The following is a 20281-nucleotide window of genomic DNA, read 5'->3' as shown; positions in this document are numbered from 1 at the left end:
CGTGCGGGGGGCGCTGAGGGCTGCGGGGCGGGGAGGCAGCCTGCCTGCCCCCGGGCCGGGCGGGGGACGGGGCTGCGGCACGGCGGGGGCGGCCTCCGGGGCGCGCCTTGGCCTCGGGGCCTCCCCGGCCTCGGCCTCAGCCTCCGCGGGCGGAGGTCGGAGCGGAGCCGGGGGGCCCTGGCTCTGCCGCCCGGGGGTCGGGGCGCACGGCGGCTCCCCGGGCGGCCGCTGCCGGGTGCCTTTGTTAGGTAGGAGCCGGGCTTTGTGGCTGTCTCGAAGCCGGTCTCGGGTGCCGAGATGAGGGGATGCTGGTAATTCAGGGAGAGGAGGCTTCTGCGGGGCTTCCTGCGGAGGCATCGCGCACACCTATGGCGCTGCTGAGAGCGGGGATGCGAGCAGATGGCTGAGGGGGGACTGAACTTGGAAGTGTTTGGTGTGCTTTGAAACAGCCAGCACGCTGTAACAGCTCACATTGGTAACTCTCCTTCCCGTACGTGTAAAAGCATTCACGTCTAGGACGCCAGCAAAAAGCATTTTGTACTTCTAGGAGGAACGTTCTTTGTCTGTGTTTACCCACAGTGTTAGTTATCTTCTGGCTTGTTAATTCCCTTTTCTGACATCTGCGCTTTACCACCGCAGTGCCATTTTCTGTCAGTGTAAAAGGGGAAAAAAAGCGTCAGGCGCTTCAGCCAGTCAGGGCAAAAGCTGCCAGGCCACGGTGCTGGGTTTGGGCGACAGGATGGGTATCCCAGCCCCACGGAGAGCTGCCGTGCCTCCCGGGGCTTGGGCACGTGGGGCTGGTACTTGAGCAGGGCGATGGACGTGAATGGAATGAATCTGGGGAAGTTCTCACGTGCTGTGCACTGTTCCAACCCCGTGAGGGAATCAGGACTTGATAAACTGTGCCAGAGCCTTGGTTTGTGTCTTCATTATGGTTAGATTGCTGCCAAAGTGACCCTTTTTCACCTGAGCTTGCAGAGCTATAATTTGCATATGAACTGTTGGACGTGGTTTCCTGCCCTGTTTATAATGGACAAAAGGTGGCCTCACGATATTACCGAGCATTATTTGGATAGCTAATTGAATCAACTGCAATTAGAGGTTAATGCTACTTGCCTGGGCCAACATCACTTAATTTTATTTTTGATGAATAAAAGTTTTGGCGGTCTGCTTCTTTTGAGTATCAAGACATTTTGTCTTCCTTGATTAGAGCACATTGAGAATTGTTAAAGTTCGTATTTACTTCTTTGAGCTTTTGAACTATGGCTTGTAGTTGGAGATCTTGGATTATTTATGATGCATAGCTTGAACTTGAGCTCTATATGTGCATAGCGTGGACACTGACACTTCCCCAGCCCCAACATCTGCCCCCTTGCCTGCTGAGTGCCCGAGGAACCTGCGCTCCGCGGTGCTGCCGGCTGCTCTCGCCAGGGGTGTGTTTCTGCCCTGCGCTGCTTCCACCTTTGCAAGCAGGGAACTGTTGCTGGATCGAAACCTGTAGTGGCTAAGCCTACCTTCCTGTTACCTTCGTCTTCTGTGAGATCAAGGTTTGTTGATCTTTGTGAGGTTCTGGGGGGTTTAATGAAAAGTCTCTTGGAGGAGGTGCTTTTTGCTGGAAAGAATCGTTCTGGGAGAATTTCAGATATTGTCACTAAAAATGTAGTTGGGTGAAATTCGGCAGGTTGCTTGTAGTTTGCTGCTGAGACTGTAAAGACAGCGTAGCAATAACTTATGCTGACTCTCAGAGGCTTTAAGATGATTAATTTTGAGCTACTTGGGGTGTGCAGAGCTGAGCCTTAGTGATTTTTGTCAGAATAACACCTGTCAATAAACTGTCGTGTTTGGTGTACCGTAGGATCTCAGGGGCATGTAGAAACACTAGGTAATGCTCTGTTCCTTGTGAGGCAGTGATTTATGGGCACTGGAGGCATGGGGTGCCAGAGCAGATGTGGCATTGGGATGCAAATGGTCCCAGCCTCTGATCAGGTAGCCTGCTTGAATGTGCTGCCGCTTCCGTACTGCTTAGCTGAGCTGTTTGAACCTCGCGTGGCCCTTCCGTGCGGTCTTCTAAAATTGAGCTATGGTTTCCCTCCGCCATGATCCGATGCTGTTTGTGCTGCGCAGTCTTAGAACAGTCAGGGGATTCTTGCAGCAGTTTTTGAGCAATAAAACCAGAGAATGAGAGGGTGGATGAATGCTCCACGAATGGGTCTCATGGGAGGTAGACTGCCTGATTTGTGCCTTAGCTTGTACTGCTGCTGACATTTATCAGGCCTTTCTGTGTGAACCAAGTTTTCATGGCTCGGGGGCTAGTTCTGAAGTCACCAGCACTGAAGAACAGGAAAGCGCGTGGTGCTGCCCCAGGCGGGCCGGGGAGTAGGCGCTAGCTCTGACGGGAGAGCCGAGTCTCTTCCATTTCGTTACATGTTTATTTTGTTTCAGAGTGAATGTGGCAGATCAGATGTCTGTAATGCTCATCAGCGCTGCTCTGTAGATCCTGGTAACGCATTAAAAGCAACATCTGAAGTGCAGAGGGCTTGTGCTTGCTGTTGTTTCTGCAGAGGCTGCTTCTCGCTGGGGGGGCCTCGTGCGGTGGAACAGGAGCCCTGCTTGCTGAGCTGCTGTCGGTGCTAAGGGCAGGGGCAGAAACAGGCTTGTGGTGCCCGATATTGCTGCACAGACACGTGCCTGACCTAAAGGCAGTGGGTATGGTCTGTTTTATGGTCTGGCCAAGGCAGGAACTGCATGTCTTGGTGCCACCACCAGCCACGCACTTTGTCACAGCTGTCCTCAGGGGTGATCTGTTTGATGCACCTGAAAGCCGTGGATTCAGCCCCTCTGCCTGCTTGGAGATAATGCCTGTGTAACAGAAGTGTCGCCGTGGTTCTAGATGGCAAAACAAGGGATTTAGAAGCTATTTGGATGTTGGCTGTTGCTGCCTGCGTTTCTGTGTTTGTGACAATACATTTGGTTACTGCAAGTTGTCCTTTGAAGAACAAAGCTGACTGAGTCAGTTATGCAGAAAGCAAGCCTCAGATGGGAAAGCCAGAACCTCGCCTTCATGAAGGAGTCGTTGCTTCAACAAGCAAGTTGTTGCTTCAGTTGAGCAGGGTTGTTGCTGTGCTAATGGATCTCCCACCGCTGGGTCTCCAGCTGAACGCTGCCTGCCTTCCGCCTTAGAAGCTGGCGTGGCACAGTGCTTGGTTGTGTGTGAAAAATGGCACGTGGGCTGTGTGTGAGAATGGGAGCTGCTGGCTTCAGGGACTTTCTCGTCCATTTTTTTTCACCATGACTGAGAAGGCCAGCAGCGCGTGGCCTCTAGCAAAAGCTCTTGTGTCAGGGCTGCAGAACACTTCACTGTCTGACCTCTGAAGGGCTCTAGCACCACGAGTTGTCATTTCCGTCCAGTGCGTGTGCAATCAGCGAAGGTAATTCTGAAGACAGATCACATAATGTCTTCTGGGCTTGAAAACCAATTATAGGGGAGTCTGATTGAGACCTGAGAGCTGGTAGTGGCCTTCCTTTCTGGGATTGTGAAAGCAGTCTTACTGCAGGCATGCTCTTTACCATGTGAAGAGTGAAACAGCCAGCAGGAAGGGAGCTGGAAGAGGGAATGTGCTAAACAGGTTGCCGAGACGTGAGTGGCATGCTGCTGCGTGGCCAGGCTTCCCCTGAAGCGCAGCACGAGTGCTGGGTGACGGTGAGACGAGGATGCAGCGGCGGCGTCTTCTGTGGGAGCTGTTCACCGCAGCCAGTCACTGTGCCCAGATGCCTCTTCGTGGATAACGTAGGCTGGGGAAAATAACAGAAATAGAAGTGATCCATAACAGAGAGTACTAATCCTAACGTTTCATCTTGATCATACAAGAACTTGAATAATTTATCAACAGAAATTTAAAACCTAAATCAGCGGATTACAATGGATTTGCAGAAGATGTCATCTGTTCAATGCTTATCTTCTATCTTTAATACTTTGTAAACTAGTTTTGAAATAGTTTTTGCAAGGCATTTAGTTAGCTTATGAGAGATTGCTCAACAGGAAAACTGTACTTAGTGCAATACTGGCATGGGACTTCACTAAAGGAGATGTTGACACAGGTTAAATATGAAAAATAACTATTTCCTATTGTTCTAATAAAAATAAACAAAACATCCCTCAGTTTGTATTACAAGTTCAAATGTCTTCTAATTTTAGGGAATTATTTATTTGATGTGACCGTGTAGTGCAAGAAAGTTCATGATCGTTGTATCTGTGTGATGTTTTTGGGTGGCATCTGAGCACTGAGAAAAAGCCACTTGCTTTTTTATTCCAAATCTTGGCCTAGGAGAGCATGTCAAGTATCGGGTATCAAACGTGGCTTATCACATGCGAAGGAGCAAACTGGAAGCATCTCTTGACTCTGCGCCACCAGTTTGTGAATCCCTGCCTGAAAGGCAGGCTGGGGTGTAAGTGGATTTGCTGACCTCGGCGCATGAGGATGCGACTTATGGCTGGGCTCCGGGGGGGACCAGAAGAGCTGAGTGAGAAAATAGAAAAGATCCAGAGTGGTGCTTGTGCCCTTCCCAGGAGTCACGGGGTGTCACTCTGTTTTCCTGGGGCAGAGAGATCTTATAGAGACAGCTGGCGTGCAAGATAACAAGCAAACACACAGTGAGAGTTATGGTAGCAGCTAGCTTATTGAGTTAAGGAAGGCCCACAAAGATGCATTTTGATTAAGAGAGTTGTTCTGAAACTGCCAAACCTCTTGGGCTTGAACAACAATCTGTGAACTGGTTCCATTTTTATAGGCGTAATAAGAGTGTGAGTAAAACAAAACAAACGCCTTGGAGCTATTTAAAACTGTATGTTCAGTGTAATTGGTTTCATTTTTTTGAACTTTTCAACCTTTTCAATCTATTTGCTTCTTTGTTGGTACATCAGCCCACTTAGTGTCTTTAACAGTTGACCTTATTTCAATGATTCATCTGAAGGAGAACTGTTATCCATAGGGGATATATGTTATCCATAGGGGATATATGTTACACACATATGATACATACATATGTGCATCTTCTGCAGGTTGGACTTGGTAAATAAGATATTTTGAACAAATATCTCCTCAAAGCAAAACCTTAACACGACCTCTGTTTTGTGCTAAGAAAAGCACTGACAGAAAGCGAGTGACCCAGTTTTTGTAGGTAGTTCTGCTTACCTTAAGATGGAGAAAATAATATTTGAAAACTGCCATAATATTTTTTGGTTCAGGTTGATTATTTTTGGTTGCGGGGGGAAGGGAAGACTGCAGATGTGCTATATTTGTATTGTAAAGCTTATTTTATATGCTATATTTATCTAAGAGGTATTACATGCAGAATATGCATCTTGCCAAGAATTGTCTAAAATGTCACCTCCTGCACAAAGTTTTAGTGGGCTGGGAGCTGTGTAATGCATTAATAGGAAAGATATTCGTACTGGTTTCTTCTCAGAGATGCTGTAATGTTGGTTATCAGCAGATAATTGCACTCAGTGTCTGTGCGTGGCGTGCTGCTCTGTCACGGGGGAGAAGCCAAGTTATTTCCATGTGACAAAGGTGGGGTGCCTGTGGTAGTGGGAAGAAGGACTGTTTAGGAGAAGAAAAGAATCAATATAAAGCGCTCAAGGGGAGAGAGAAAGGGTGTATAAGAAGTAGGAGGAAGCAATGAGAAGAAACTAGTATGCACTGGAGAGAATGGTCAGGAAGAGCCGGGAGATGGATCTAAAGGTGTATCAGCCTGTGAGATGCTTTGGGATGTTGAGAGAGGACTGAAAGTAGGATTTAAGATTTATGCCTCGTTAAATGCAGAAAACCAGTCTTGGCTATGCCGTGTTGTTCTGTAATGATAGCGGGATCATCGTTCAGTGACGGCATGCTGCTTCGCTCTGTAACGTGCTGCCTTGGCTCTGCCATGTCCAGGAGGCTGTCACCGGACTGCAGCACTGGGTGTCGGGGTGCCTTAGTACAGCTTGTGCCTGGGCAAGATAAAGGGTCGTGGATTTCTCGCCCTCGTCCTTCCCCCTCTGCTTTGAGGGTCAAAAGAGTTTAATAAATTGTAGGTGTAAAGATTGAATGTGTAGAGGGCAGTGCGGAGGGGTAGGAGGGAAAGGGCTGCAGGGCGAGAGGCTGCAGCTCCTGGCGCGGGCTGAGCTGAGCGAGGGCGGCGTTAGTGAGGAGGGCTGGTGGCAGCAGCTACGAGCTGGTAAGGCATGGGCAGGGAGGGCTCCCAGGACCACTGCTTGTGTGTGGTGAAGGAGCTGGGCAGGGGAAGAGAGTGTCCTCTGCTGGGGTGGTGCTGGCTGCCTGAGGGGTTCAGGGAGTCTGCTGCAGTCAGCTCCTGCGTGCCGAGAAAGAGGGGGCTCGTGGCCGGACGCAGGCAGGGAGGTCCTGGCTCGTGCCCTGCGTTGCGTGGGGACCTCTGAGTACAGAGGAAGATGTATTGGTTTGTTCGGTCACTGGCAGTCTTACCTTGAAGTTTATTTATTGCCTGATACTCTGTAAGGGGTCAGTTTTTGAATTTGCTCCTCCCAATGCTAAGGTTGTAGTTCTTCAAACAAAACACAACCAACGACTCCCCTGCACCAAAAACCTTTGATTTTTTTTTAAATTCCCTTCCTATTGCTCCAAAGCAGCATCATAGTATTTCCATATTATTCCATAATATTCCACAATAGTGTTTCCCATTACCCTATACTGTGTTATTTCAGCACTTCAGAAATTGTTTCACAAGGAAAAGTATGAATTGATGTATACTTTGGCAAAATGTCTATCATTTTTTTCCCTGTGCTTTCCAGTTCACTCAGCATCATCTGGAGCTACCTCTCCTTTCCTCTTACTTTGCTTTGACAAGTTTAAGACTTCAGGCATTGTAAAATACCAGCTGTTTGCAATATATAAAGCGTAATCTAAACTGTTATCTTTATAGTAATGTTTTGAATTTTTATGTTTCTGAGAAAGATGTTCCCTCAAAGCTCAGTGAATGCTGCTGACTCCGATTCAGTATGTTGTCAAGTGAGAACATGTACTTCAGGCAAATGGAAGTGAATGACCCTTTCTTTCATCCTGTATTAAATGACAATAGTGAATGTGTTGGTAACATGAAACACAGAAGGATTATTAACAGGATATTTGATTCTCTGTGTTCTCAGAACATGAAACCTTAGTCACAAATTGTGTAATATAGCAGTATCATCACAATTTGTATGAAAGCCACTCATTTAAAACACTTGCAGACCTGCAAGTATGAACTAACAGAATTGGGAAAATGACGTGCAGCTATCTTGTTTTATGATATAGGTATTTTGGACCTGTAAGTTACCTTTACTTTTAATCAGAATTTTGTTTTATATTTGGTTAATCTGCCATTACCTATTTTTCTGCTACTTTTATCTCCTCTAAAGATCACTTGAAAGGTATTTTAGGTGATATAGGGAACATGGTTTGGTTGTCTTGCAGAAACAAACAAAATGCGTATTTGACGTTGGTGCTATAACAACGTTATCTGAAAAACAAAACAAAAAACCCAACTCCACAACCAAAGCAAAGTGTTTTTAAAGCGTGTTTTTAACTGGTGAAGCTTAACAGGGTAAGATGATTTGTATTGCCAAAATGCTTGGATGTGCCATTTAATCCTTGATACGATCAAATTTATTCATTCATTTCAGTTATGTAAGGCTATGCATTGTGTAATCTATGCTTAGGATACCTTGCACCATTGGTGGCTTTTACATTCACATCACTTAGACGTGAGAAGAAGCCTTACAGCAAACTAAAGCAGAATCATTAGAGCTTGGCCCTTGCAACCTTTGACTGCTAGAGCAGCCTGGCTTCACTGTCAGGTAGGAAACCTGGTGCTAAAACACTGACTGCCCACACTCTAAATTAATACGGTAATAACGCACAGGCTACGAGGATGCTGTCAGTTTCTTCTGTTTTGCTTAGTGTAGAAGTAAATTACACTTAAATACTCTAGGGATTGGCTGTGAATTTCCCCAACTATTGCTTCACATAGCGGTAGTGCCTTATATCAGCTAAGGGTGGCCATATTGTTTTTCCCTCTGAATTCCTCGGGATGTGTGAGTGCGTCTGATTCTGTTGTGGGGTTGGTTAAGTAGGTAGAGGTGCACAGCATTGCTGCACGAATGTGCCCGGCAGATTTTAGGCCTCTCTGGGTGGAGGTGCAGTGATGACGTAGTCCTACCATGTGAGCTGTAACTCAGGGTGAACGCTGATCATCCTACTCATATCTGTAGGATTTAGCTAAAGCTTTGAACGTCTTTATCCGGGAGAACAAGTGGAAAGTAGAGAACACCAGCGAGGACGCTGAAGCTATTGCCTGCAGCTCCTTCAGCTCTCGAGCCAGCAGACAGACTGGGAAGTGCCCTTGCATGCTGCTGCCTTTGGGCTCCCGGTCAGTAGCTGTCTGCTTGGCTGAAAAACAATTTCCTGCAGTCTTTGAGAACATAATTTGTATTTAGGCAGATATTTTGAAAACCGCTTCATGCTTCTTTGAGGCTTAAGTTCTGCATTTCAGAGCAGTATTGGTTTTGCTAAATTGCACCAAGTTGAGTGAGGGAACATTTAAGTTTCACTTTCTTTTAGTGGTTTACCCTCTGGACAGAGTGAGGTGGCATTTCAGGTTGTATAGTGTACTTCTGAACTGGCAATTGCTTATTTAAAATTTTTTGAACAATCCTGTTGAGCTTTGATTTCCCACCTGCTTCTCCTTTTGTCTTGCTTGTTGTGGATCACTCTCAGGTTTTGGGAAGCTTGGCATGAAGTTATAGTGCTTGGCGTTGCCCAGGGAGCTTGCTGGGGATGTCTGTCCTCACAGGGCTCTCTGTTTTAGGACATTCCTAGAGCATTTTAAAAAGCAGAGGCTGTGTTCAGACATCAAGTGGGCTCTAACAGGTGTGTAAATGTCATGAGTTGTTATGGAAGCTGGGAGCCCTAAATGGGGCTCACCTGAGCCATTTGTGAGCTCTGTCTGGTCCCTCTTATGTCCTGCTGTGCTTTTTATCCACCAGAAAGATGTGAATTGATGTGAATTGCTGCAAGTAGCCATGAGCAAGTTATTCAGGGCCTGTGTTCAGTCACTTTGCTGCTGTGCCCGGCAGCACTGCATACAGTGGTGTGTCTCCTGTGGGCTGTGCCGAGGCCACAGATTTCACCATGAAATACTCTGAGCAGGTGGCAGTCTTTGTAAAAGCTGAGGTTAAATTCCACACTTCTTCCTCCCAGCAGTGTCTTTGAGTGGTACTGTTAGTTAGAAGGACTGTGCCTTAGAACATGCTGGCAGCTGCAGTCTCTTTGCAGGCTTTACGAAGCGTTACGGTAGCGGCTCCAGTAATCCTACTGTAATGCCTCTATAGTTGTATCAGTCCTATAGATTCCCGTTCCTGCGGAAGACCCTCGTAAATTGATTGGCAGAGATGAAAGCCTTTGACGAGGACCTGAGCGACTTGCAGACGTGAGGGGGTGAGGGCACGGGTGGAGGCAGGAGCAGCCGAGCTGTGCGGGCAGCTGAGCGGCGGCTCTCCTGTGCCGGGCAGGCTCCAGAGCAGCAGCCTGGAGAGAGCTTCAGATCCGGACCTGCCGAGCCGTAATTGAGCAGCTTCGCAGACCCCTGGGAAATCTGGTTAATTTATATCATCTGTGTTCGCTTCTCTGAGAATTTAGGCTTCTGTAGCTCGTAAGCCCCATAGTGCATCATGTTGTTTCAAGGGCACAAAGCTTTAGCAATAGTAAGTGGAACATGACTTGCTGCCTAGTGTTAAAAATATTAAGGAATAAAAAAGATCTCTTGCAGTTCTGTGTGGGATTCCCAATTACAATGGCATAGAATTCCTGCATTTTTTTGAAGAAATCGTAAGTTGTTTGCCTTCTTCGAATGGGAGAAATATAAGAAAATAGCTGCTAAAAATAATAATGATAAAAAAAATCACACAACTGAAACGAGGAGTGTGTTTTGTAATGTTCTCTCTTAGCACCCTTTGGTAGGCACGGGCTGGAAGGAGTAGGTCCTTTTTCTATCAGCAGTGTAATGGTGGCCATGAAATCATGTGGCCTGGGGTTAGCAGTGACCAAGGGATGAAATGTTCCCCTTTGGGGCAGAACTGGTGTTTAGTAGGGTTTCTCTGCGCACACCCACTGGTGGTGGTTGCCGTTAGTTAAGGACTTGGTCTTTCCACCTCAGAACTCGGTTGCCATTTCTGTGCTGTGGGAGTTCAGGCCTGGGGAATTGTTCCCAAAAATCTTTTTTTGGAAATCTAACTCCTGAGTGATGCATCATTTTAATTCTAGTGAGGAGCTGTGGTTTTGTTTCATGTTGTTTGTGAAACCTGTAGTGGAGCAGGTCTGCAAGAAAATCAAACCTCAGAAGGTTTTGCAGGAACGTCATTCTTGAGAGATGTTCTTTAAGCTATTTGGAAAAGAAATGCAGTATTCAGTTTTTCCTGTTTCACGCTGAGTATCATTAGTTTGACCTTAAAATTCAGTGTTTCAGTGAAGTCACGTTGAAGTTTGCACTTGAACATGCCTTTCATCTTGATCTGAAATAGCAGATTTTGAAGTGTTAGGATTACTGTAGGATATTTCATTTTCCTGTCAGCTCTGGTAGTGATAACCTCTCTTCAATCTGCCTTACTTCTCACATTTTTCTCCGTTGACTCAGGTGGCTTGATCTCACTTATTGTAACTGGGTGCCCTGGCTGCTCTGTGATTAGTAAGAGGCATTGCTCTGACAGGTCTTTTTTTTTTTAGGGGGGGATTTTTCCTTTCCTCTTGTCTCTACTTCTCCCTCACATTGAGTCATCTCAGCTCTGCAGCTTGTTCTGCTCCCTCCACCCTCGTGCTGGGCTGGTACTTTCACCTTCTTCATTTGCCTTGCCCCCACCAGCCCCAGTATTTTCTCATCCCTCCGGTGCATCTGTTTCCTCTTTAGCTTCTTTCCTGATGCTTTGTCTTCCTTTCAGCTGTTTTCCCTGCCCTCTTGTCCTGCTGGCCTCATCTCTCCACAGATCCTCTAAAATCTGTTTCCTGCGTGGCTGAGTGCGTCCCCTCCGGATGCCGCTTCCCGCGTGGGTGCCGGGTGGGAGGGCTCGCGTCGAAGCTGTGCTCTTCTGTAAGCACAGGCAGGGGGTTCAGCGCACCAACACCAGGCCACACTTGAACAGAATTCACGTTAGGCTGTTTTAAACTGCTTTTCAGTGATTAATTTTCATAAATGGTGATAACCGGTAAAAGGATAGCTGCTTCCCTCCTGTTGCAGCCAGAGGCTCCACCATATATGAGTGCGTCCCCAAAATTGCTTTGTTCTTCCTACTTGCTCCAGATGATGGGGCAGAGCACTCCAGTGGGGGGTGATGAGGATGGAAGCCGGAGCTGGGAGTCTGCAAGGTGAATCGGGCACTGCTGCTGGAAACTGCTCTTTTTGAAGGCAGCACCACGTGGTTCCTGCTGTCCCACCACGCTCGGGAGGTTTGTGCCACTGCGGCAGTGCTTGGGTCTTTTTGTTTATTTTTTTTTCTGGGGTTGGGTCCTGAGGGAGCAGTTGGGGCTGGGAATGATGGTTATTTTTAACCACTTTTCTTTTTTTAGATTGATTTTCTGTGTTGCTTGCAAGGCAGAAATTGCCAGTCCTGGTAGCCGGCACGCTCATTGTGCAGCTCTCTCATGTTGGGCATCCGTCTCCAGGGTTTCTTTTTCTTTTCCAGTGAGCTCCACTTGCTCTTCAGGAGCTGATAGAGGTGACAATTTTAGTTCTGCTTGCCAGATTGGAACTGAGAGGACTATTTGGAAAAATAAACAATAGAAAATAGTTTGAGAATTTTAATTGGCCTTCCTGTGGTTGAGGACTTTCTGAGCTGTCAAAGGATTTCCAACAGGGCGGTGTCCCTGAGGGATTACCTTGATGACTCATGGGAACTGTAAATCAGTAAACGGAGAAATCAGGTTAGATGGAAAGTTAAAAATAACTTTATTGGAGATCACTTAGAAGCTCTTAGTATATTCAGACCTCAGTTTGTTTCTTCAGGTTCAAAGTTTTTGTAGTAGTGATTTTTAACTAGGGAAGTTCCTTTAAAAATTGAAGTACTCTTTAATTTAATCCTGTTAGTTTCCAGCCATTATCGTGTCTCTGTAGTCACTTATCGATGTGCTTAGTCTCATCAGTTTCCGCCTGTGCATAAAGGCAGTGATGATGCTAATCGCCTTGTCTTGGGGGGATGCTATCCCGCATGTCATCTACACTTTGACCTGTTCCACTGAATTCTTGATGCTGCTTCTGTGGGGTTTTCTCAGGTTTTCTGTTGAATATCCTTTTTCCTGTCTACAGACATGTTAGGAGTGGGCTATGAATTCATGAAAGTGTTTCTGTGCTTTGGGAAGTAATGCTGCATCTCGGTCTGTGCCTGAGACCTTTTTGAAATAATATGGATTTTAAGGTTGCTTATGTTTGCAGGCAAAAGTAAACTAAAGAACTTGAGTGACTGCAGATGCACTGTAAAGGTGCATCATTACCAAATACATTGTAGGTTTTTCTGTTCAAAAAATTATTTGGAGTATGTCAACTCCTTTTGTATTCCTGATAATGCTGTTGGTTGCCTTAGGATTGTTTAAAACTATTTTTGGAGGTAGAAGTCTTCCTAGAACTGTAAGGAAGAAATAAATGAATGGCAGATGCTTCATTTTTTTTTTTCAGCTGGCATTGAAATGGCCATGATTTTTTTTTAAAATCATCAAAGTTTTCAAAACAGTTGTGGCTGACAAAAAGGAGAAGTCATTTCTATGTTGTTGCATTTGGAGGTCCTTGGATTTCCTATATGTGTTCTTCAGTGTCCTCTATTGCATTCAGGAAATAATTGCGTTTAGCAGACAGACTGGGCACTAACTTGACTTGGTGAAACAGAACTGGAGGTAGGACGATTCATTTTTTTACTGGTTCTCTGCAGGTGTCAAAAAAAATATCAGAAATCAGCCGCAGTGGCAAGGCATACAGGGGTTAAAAAGGGAACATCATTTGAATCGGAAGATGTAAGACTTGCTCTCTACTCTAGAGCTTGGATTGACCTCAAATACTTACTTTCACAGCTCTGCTCTCAAGTAGCAGTCATGCTAATTGATCTCCCTATAAATGTGCTTTGAATGTTTCTCTAAGTTTTTAAAAGTTTAAAAATCTGAGGTTTAAAACCATTTCCTGCTACGTAGATCTTGTGATTTACAAAAATGAAGTGAAATCATCTAGTGTTACATTTACTGTTTTATTGTTTATATAGACTGATAAATACTACCCCTAAAATCCAATTGTTGTTTTTACTTGTGTTTTTGGTTAATAAAAAAAAAAGTGTGAGAAGTTGCATCTCCTAGCTGTGGTATTGCTGCTGTAAATGGATGGGTGGATAAGAACTGCATAGACAGCTAAGATGTGGACAGTTTGTAAGTCCCCCTGTTATCCTTAGAGTAGCTTTCCTGGTGAATTACAGAGAATGGACTTAGAGCAAATTTAGTTAGCTCATTGCTGGCAGCATGTAACTTGACTGGGTTTCAGCATATGTTAGGTTAACTTGTTTGTCTTGAGCTGCAAAGGCTTTCAGAGGCAGCAGGAAGGTGTGAGCAGAGTGGCTGCAGGAGAGCTTGCCGAGGAGACGTACCGAGATGCTGCGGCTTGCAATGGAGCCGCTGAGCCTGGTGGTGCATCTCGACCCGGGTTTTGGTAGACCCGTGAGTCACGTTTGGAGGATCAGTCAGCACGGTCAGTTGTGTGTGGCACAGCCCTTCTCGGCGGGGAACAGTGAGTCACAGCCTTGTGAGTTTCCAGTCCGTGGTGTAGAAAATACCCACGTGGCTGCTCCTATGGTTTCATTTAGAAATGAATGAGTGGTACAAACATTCAATAACTAAGCTATATACTTCAGGTCCCTACCCTTTTTTTGCCTTTAAAAAAAAAAAAAAAAAGAACTGATGTGCTCTTTGTTAACAGCTGTTCAGAAGTAGCACATAACTGTTATAAATGGAGAAAGGCTAGTTTCTGAAAAAACACACACACCGCAATTGGGATTTCAATAAAAACAATGATACAGCCGCAGAACTAGTTGCAAGGGTCTATTCTAATTGTCTTGCCTCTTTACTGCCTTTGTTTCACATAACCTCACTTCTGGTTCATTCAAAATGACGTTACTAAATCATTTTTCTGTGTAGTTGTTCACACTGTTTTCTTCAACAAACGGACAGGTTTGTTGCTACAAAGACTCCATGCTGCTGTCCTGCTTATCTGGCTTCAGAGGGGAGAATTGGCCTTGCAGTTTTATCATGTCCACTGGTCTGAAAATAACTCTTATTCTTTCCCCTGTGCTGAGAACCATCTCCATACAGAGGCAGAGGAAAATCTGTCATTGTTATAAATTCCCAGTTACAAACTACATATATATTGATTTTGTTGTTCTTTCTAATCTCCACCTGCTTTCTTGTCTCACCAACCTATCGTGCCTTTTAGAAGACAGGAGCTGGTCCAGGATCGTGCTGTATTTTATTTACATTTTCTTGTATTTTGCTGACTAGTCAGTAAAATAGAACAACACGAAACAATCAGTTGCAAACTTAGGCTTTCTGGACATTGCTATAGCTTAGCTCCAATGCTTGTTTTTAGTGATAGATAAAAAGAAAACATCCTAAGGAATCATTTCTGTTTAAGTGATGTTCTGGTAGGCATTTAGTGAAGTGGTGCTGTTCAGAGGTCTGAAAGTATGTTACAGCAGCTGCTTGTATTGGTTTTGAATGTGTTCTTTTGTGTAATAGCTTAAAAAATCAAATTGCCTACAGCTTGCAGGCAGGCAAATGCTTTCACTGACTCTACAATATGTTGCTATGTTTTCCTTTATGTATGCATCAGTGCCAAAACTAGTTATAGATTACTGCTCATGCAAACGTTTTTTTAGCCATGACAAGAGTGACTGTTGGTTTTTATGTGGTTTTGTGCAAGTATGCAGTGTCTTGCTCTGATTTTAGTGTGCTTTTTAAACTTAATTTTATTGATGTTATTAAGTTTAGGATGATGGGGATGCTTCTGGTTAAAAAAAAAAGTTGATTTCTGCATCCTCCAAGCATTTGTTGCTGCTAAAATAGTAAATGGATTTGTTCAATTCATATAAGTGCCTTATGATTTTAATAGGCTTAACTGAGTGCAGTAGGCAGGGTTCAGCCCCTTCGCCAAGTTCAGAAGAGCACGCTGCACAGGGATTTCCTACGGTAGCGGTTCTCAGCTCCCCTCTGAGGGAGAAGGCTTCCAGCACCCATCTGCATGTTACTTGTAAATTTGAGGGAGAAAAATATAGGCATGAAACTAATGGCAACCATTTATGCAGGCCTTCATTCAGGGATGGAGAATACCTACTGCAGGTGTTTCTGAGGATGTTTCAGGAACTTGCTTTTTGTGAGGTCACCAGGATACCTGCAGTGTTTGGAAGCCATCCAGCAGGAAGTCAATAGCTTGAAGACTGGGATGAGTTCTTTAAATTGCTTTAAGGTGATCCTTAGCACAGTTCACCATCCAATGACCCTTCAAGTACTGTGGCAGAACGTAAAGCATGCTGTACGTTTGTAACTGGAATGAGGATTTTGGTAGAATACTCTGTAGTTCTTTTCCTGAGATGACTGCATAGCAGAGTGAACATACCTGCTGGCGTGACTTGTGCGTGACTGGCTGTCACTGTAGGCTTCCCGGGCACTCAGTCCAGTAGAGCAGGCTCGTGTGCTCCTCCTCTGCCTTGTTCCCCCTCTGCCCCTGGCTCTTAAGTCCCTGGGCTTCGTCAGCACGCCTGCATTTAGTCATTTCCAGTGCAGGGACCGCCAGGTGCGGTAACAATAAAGCCTTCTGCCACTATGCTGGTTGCCTTTTACACTGCTGAAGGATTTAATTATTGCAGGGTCTGAGACCACGTGCTGGAGGCTTCATGGAGGCATTCAGCCTGCTTGGTGTCTTGGGCTCCATGCTGCCCTGTGGCTACAGCAGTGTTCATACGTCCTCTTGTCACCTCTCCTGGACTTCATAAAGTCTGGGGACTGGGTCTTCAACGATGATGCTGGGCTGTGTGCTGAACCTGCCTTCAGGTTGGTTGTAGGGAGCTGCTTGAAACTGCCAGCTACGTTACAGTGACTTAAGGATAAATTTTTTAGTTGAATTGGAGAAAAAAGGAGTTACTATTATCATCACATTTGGCATGGAGCAGAGTCTGGTAAAGCAGACTGCTCGCTGGCGCTGATGTACTCCATTTAAACTCCTGCTGTAGTGTAGCAAAGGGCTCGGGGTGACAGTCCAGGTAACTCTAGATTGCACTCTGCTGTAGGGATTTCGCTATATTTGCCCTGTGCACCAATGTATTGTTTTAGGTGATCTAATACCATTTTGTGCCCTAGAATTTTGATTTCAAATTTTTTGTTTTCATAAATATCCTTCTTTGTGAATCAATGCTTGTGGCTGTTTTACTTTGAGATGCCGGACTGCCATCCTTTGAAGAAGTCGTGGGCTGTTCATCAATGTATTTCAAAGGCTGCTGCCAGGCGAGGCGTCGATGTGATTCAGCCCTGACATCAGATGGGCCACGTACGGAAGTGACAGTTGAATTTCCATGACCATTCACTCATTTGCTTCTGCTGAGATTATCACAGCTGCTAATTCATTGTAGTGAAGTAGGTGTTTACGTGACCGATACGTCTCCCACACAAGTTTGGGCTGCTTCAGTGATGCGTTTCGCTTTGGCAGGCAGCTGGGGTAAGTGAATGCAGCCTTTTAGACAGCAGAGACCTATGCCAATACTTGGCTGAAACATCTTATGTCAGGTTTACCTCTCACTGCTTACCAGCATACTTAAGGAAGGAAACCTGCTGCTGGTTCGTAAGGTGTCAGCGTATTTTATGCTGATTTTGTAATTGAATGTTGCCGATGGTAGAATTTGATCTAAACTTTATCAGTTCTAGCATGATAACTACTTATATATGTGTATATTATATTTCACTTGGAATTCCTTAATTAAGAAGTTCACATGTCACTGAAGAAGTGGAGCACAGTTTACCTAACACTGGCTGGATTTGAGAGTGACTACACGTGAAGAACATGGGTATAAATGCATTAGTTTCTACATTGTTAAAGTTGTATTTTAACTGACTTCTCTTGCTTTTTGGAAGCTGAGAACTATTAATGCGTTCGTGTCCTGTTTATGTCAATATCACAAGAACTGCAGCTGTGGATCAAACCACTGTTTTGTCTAGCTCAGTATCTTGTGATCATCTGGACCTGACTCTTCAGAGCAATAATCTGTTTTGGTAGACATCTGTGGAGGATGTAGCACCCCAGCGTTTTTGCAAAGTGCATTTGTAGCAGCTTGTTTTGTGCCCAAAACATTCATTATGCTATTATGCATCATGGCCCATTATTCCACTGCAGTCTACTGGTTAATCCACAGTGTGCCTGCGTTGTGCAGTTGTGGTCTCCTGTTTTAAAAAGGGCATAATAAACCGGGACCGGAGTGGAGAAAGACAGCAGGGGTTCTGAAGGTATGAAATGCTTTCTGGTGAGGAACGGCTCAACAGAGAGGGAAGGTTTTTTTCAGCTTTGAAAAGTATCAATGTAAGAGGAGATCATGATGGACGCCTGAGGGAGCAAAGAGAAAACTGTTTGCTGTCCCTTCCAGTATGGAAATGGAGGGGTGTGCAGGGGGTATCCAGTGGAAGCGGTAGGTAGCATATTCAAAACAAGCAATAGGAGATGCTTCTTCAGCAAACTGAGTTAGAATGCGTGGTCTGCTAGATCTTTTCTTTTTAAACTTTGGGTTGTGTGGTCTATGTAATGGCTTTTAAGTATTTCGGAAAAGCTCCGTCATTAACGCTGCAAGTGTTTTTTTAATGCTCATCTGAGGTAATGCAATACTATAAATGATCAGATCGAATAAGTCAGAAATCGCCCAAATGACTTCTGTCCTCTGGAAGACTTTCTGTGGTGTTTTAAGATAAAGTATCAGAGTTTTAGACTGCTGTAATTATTTATGGAATAGATGGTATTATACATTTTTCCTCAGTGTAGGTTGAAATAAATATGCAATTTACTTTAAATATCTGCGTTTCTGTAGTTAGTGCAGACCATGAAGGTCCTGGGGTGACACGGCCTGCCTGAGAACATGTCTAGGAGGCAGAGTGCGCTGGTTAACCACATGGGCTGTGCGCAGTCGTGTACTTCAATCTTGTTGATGAAGAAAATGAATTGGTGTGCAGTATTTCTGCTTTTAAAACCACTTTACCTGTCTGTGTTATCTCAAGATGTTCAATGTTGTAGAGTCTTACTGCCTCAGGCTTCCTGTTTTCCTGGTGCGATCAATTCAGTCTTGTCAGGTGTACACTGACCCTGGCAGCAAGTTCTGCATTTGCTTGAGCCTTTGGGATGTGGCATCCCCTAACGAGAGGGGATGGACAATCCTGCACCTCTACTCACTGGGGAAATGGCAGGGAAGGTTGCAACTAAATGCAGGCTTGAACTTGGTTCCTGTCTTGGTTCAAGACTGGGTCTTGAGACACTGGTATGGCACAGTGATCTTCAGTCCTTGCTGGGGACAGAACTACAACTGTAGCTTTTGGTGTTTGGTGAATGAAGGCTACCTTTCTGCAGTCTTCTCATTTCACTAGTGAGTGGGAAGATATGACGTATCTGGTACCCATTGCTCTACGTGATGAGGGCGTGTGAATCTGGGAATAGTAAAGCAAACTGGATTTGCTTTTAATAGATAACAAATTGCTACTGGGAAATGCTCAACTGCAATACACACGGTAATAAAGATTGCAGAAGGATCAGAAATACTCAGCCTGCTAAGTACAATGGTCAATATGTTAAAGCTCCAGAGAATATCACAAAGGTGTAAAAATGCAGTCAGTTTCCTCAGTGAACACAGTTTTCACCTCCAATCCTGCAAGTTTACTGCTGGAATTTGTTTTTCAGGCATGCCTATTCCCACTGGTTTGTGGTTTGGGCTTCTGGACTTAGCTGTTCTACTTACGGAGCTGGCAATCCTTGAAGTGCTCCTTGAGTATGTCAGAAAAGCCTGTCCTTGCTACAGAGAGCAGTCTAATACACTGCAAACCTGAAATGCCACACTAGCAAAAATAGAACAGTGGATTTTTAAAATAGAGGACAGCCATGTTCGTTTTGGGGCATTTGTAGAGAGCTGTACTACACCTTTAAGGTCTGGCTAGGAGTTGATTCCGCTATCACAAGAGCTTGGAAAAGCATACTCATGCAATTCAAGAAAACACTGTATTTCATGAATCTCATGCGTTAACATGAATGGTAATGAGAATGTTAGACTTAGATTCATAGACTTAGAATATGAGCTTATGTGATCCGCCTGTAAGAAATGGAGGAGTGTAGGAGTTCTTTGGATTAGGTTCACCTTTAATAGACACTTCCTAACTTATGGAAGATTGTTCAATTGGGTCCAATTTCCATGAATGATTCAGTATTGACCATTTTTGAGACCTTTCAAAATAAATGTTGAATCTGTCACGTGTAAGTTTGGAAACAGTACTTAAAAAAGCACAAGCAAGTACATGTTAATTTTAAAAATTATTTTAAAAAAATCTATACCTTGAGCCTTTCTAAAGGAATTTTGGTGGCTGAGATCCAGGTCTGGCCTTGTAGGCAAGTCCAGGACAGTGGGGCCACAACTTAATCCCTAAAAGTAGATCCGATTCAGATGATGAGTTGAACGAGGCTGATTATTAGGAGTGTGGAAAGGCATAGATAGGTAAAGGGATTATTCTTCTGTAATGAAGCTGAAGTTAAGTGCAGATCTTCTTTGTGAATTCTGGGTGGGGACTTCTATATGAAAATCTTTTGCCACACCTTCTCGGGGCTTCTCACACCCCAAATTAATTTCCCTTCCACAAATAGAGGCAGAAAAACTCTTCTCGTGTTGTTATACTAACGTCAGAGACTTGTAAAAACAAAACAGTCATGAATAAAAGATATTAAGATGCAACAGAAACAGCATCTTAGTGTGCTAGGCTACCAGTATGAAATGTGTTGGGTGCTCTCTTCACCATCAGTGTGAAGATCTGTACTTCATCCTGGAGCTGTAAGCTTTTCATGGTTTAAGCATTTTCATGGTTTGTGTGGATATTTTTTTTTTTTTTTTTTTTAAATCATGAAAACATTGGTGGTAATTTGTTTGAGATTTTCCATTTGTTTTGCAGTTTTCATGTTTCAGGTAAGCTGTAGGTTATAGTCC

The 20281-nt window shown here is 44.6% G+C and overlaps 1 protein-coding gene across 5 annotated transcripts in view; it reads left to right on the top strand.

Annotated features, from left to right (window-relative positions):
- VAV3 (vav guanine nucleotide exchange factor 3) overlaps positions 1 to 20281 on the top strand; it is a 192485-nt gene that overhangs the window by 20293 nt on the left and 151911 nt on the right. The window contains exon 1 of one of the 5 annotated variants that reach the window (XM_035537552.2): positions 8159 to 8424. The exons of 2 other annotated variants lie outside the window; for them this stretch is intronic. The gene's annotated coding sequence lies outside the window, so the exon portion shown is untranslated. Of the gene's footprint in view, positions 1 to 8158; positions 8425 to 11213; positions 11493 to 13054; positions 13819 to 20281 lie in introns of those variants that run through there. 2 more of the 5 variants (XM_035537551.2, XM_035537553.2) reach the window with 2 other exon arrangements.

This window comes from Cygnus atratus, chromosome 8 (genome assembly GCF_013377495.2).
Source record: "Cygnus atratus isolate AKBS03 ecotype Queensland, Australia chromosome 8, CAtr_DNAZoo_HiC_assembly, whole genome shotgun sequence".
In the NCBI taxonomy this organism is placed as follows: Eukaryota; Metazoa; Chordata; class Aves; order Anseriformes; family Anatidae; genus Cygnus; species Cygnus atratus.
Note: the sequence above shows the minus strand (reverse complement) of the source record. Positions and strands in the feature narration are given on the sequence as shown.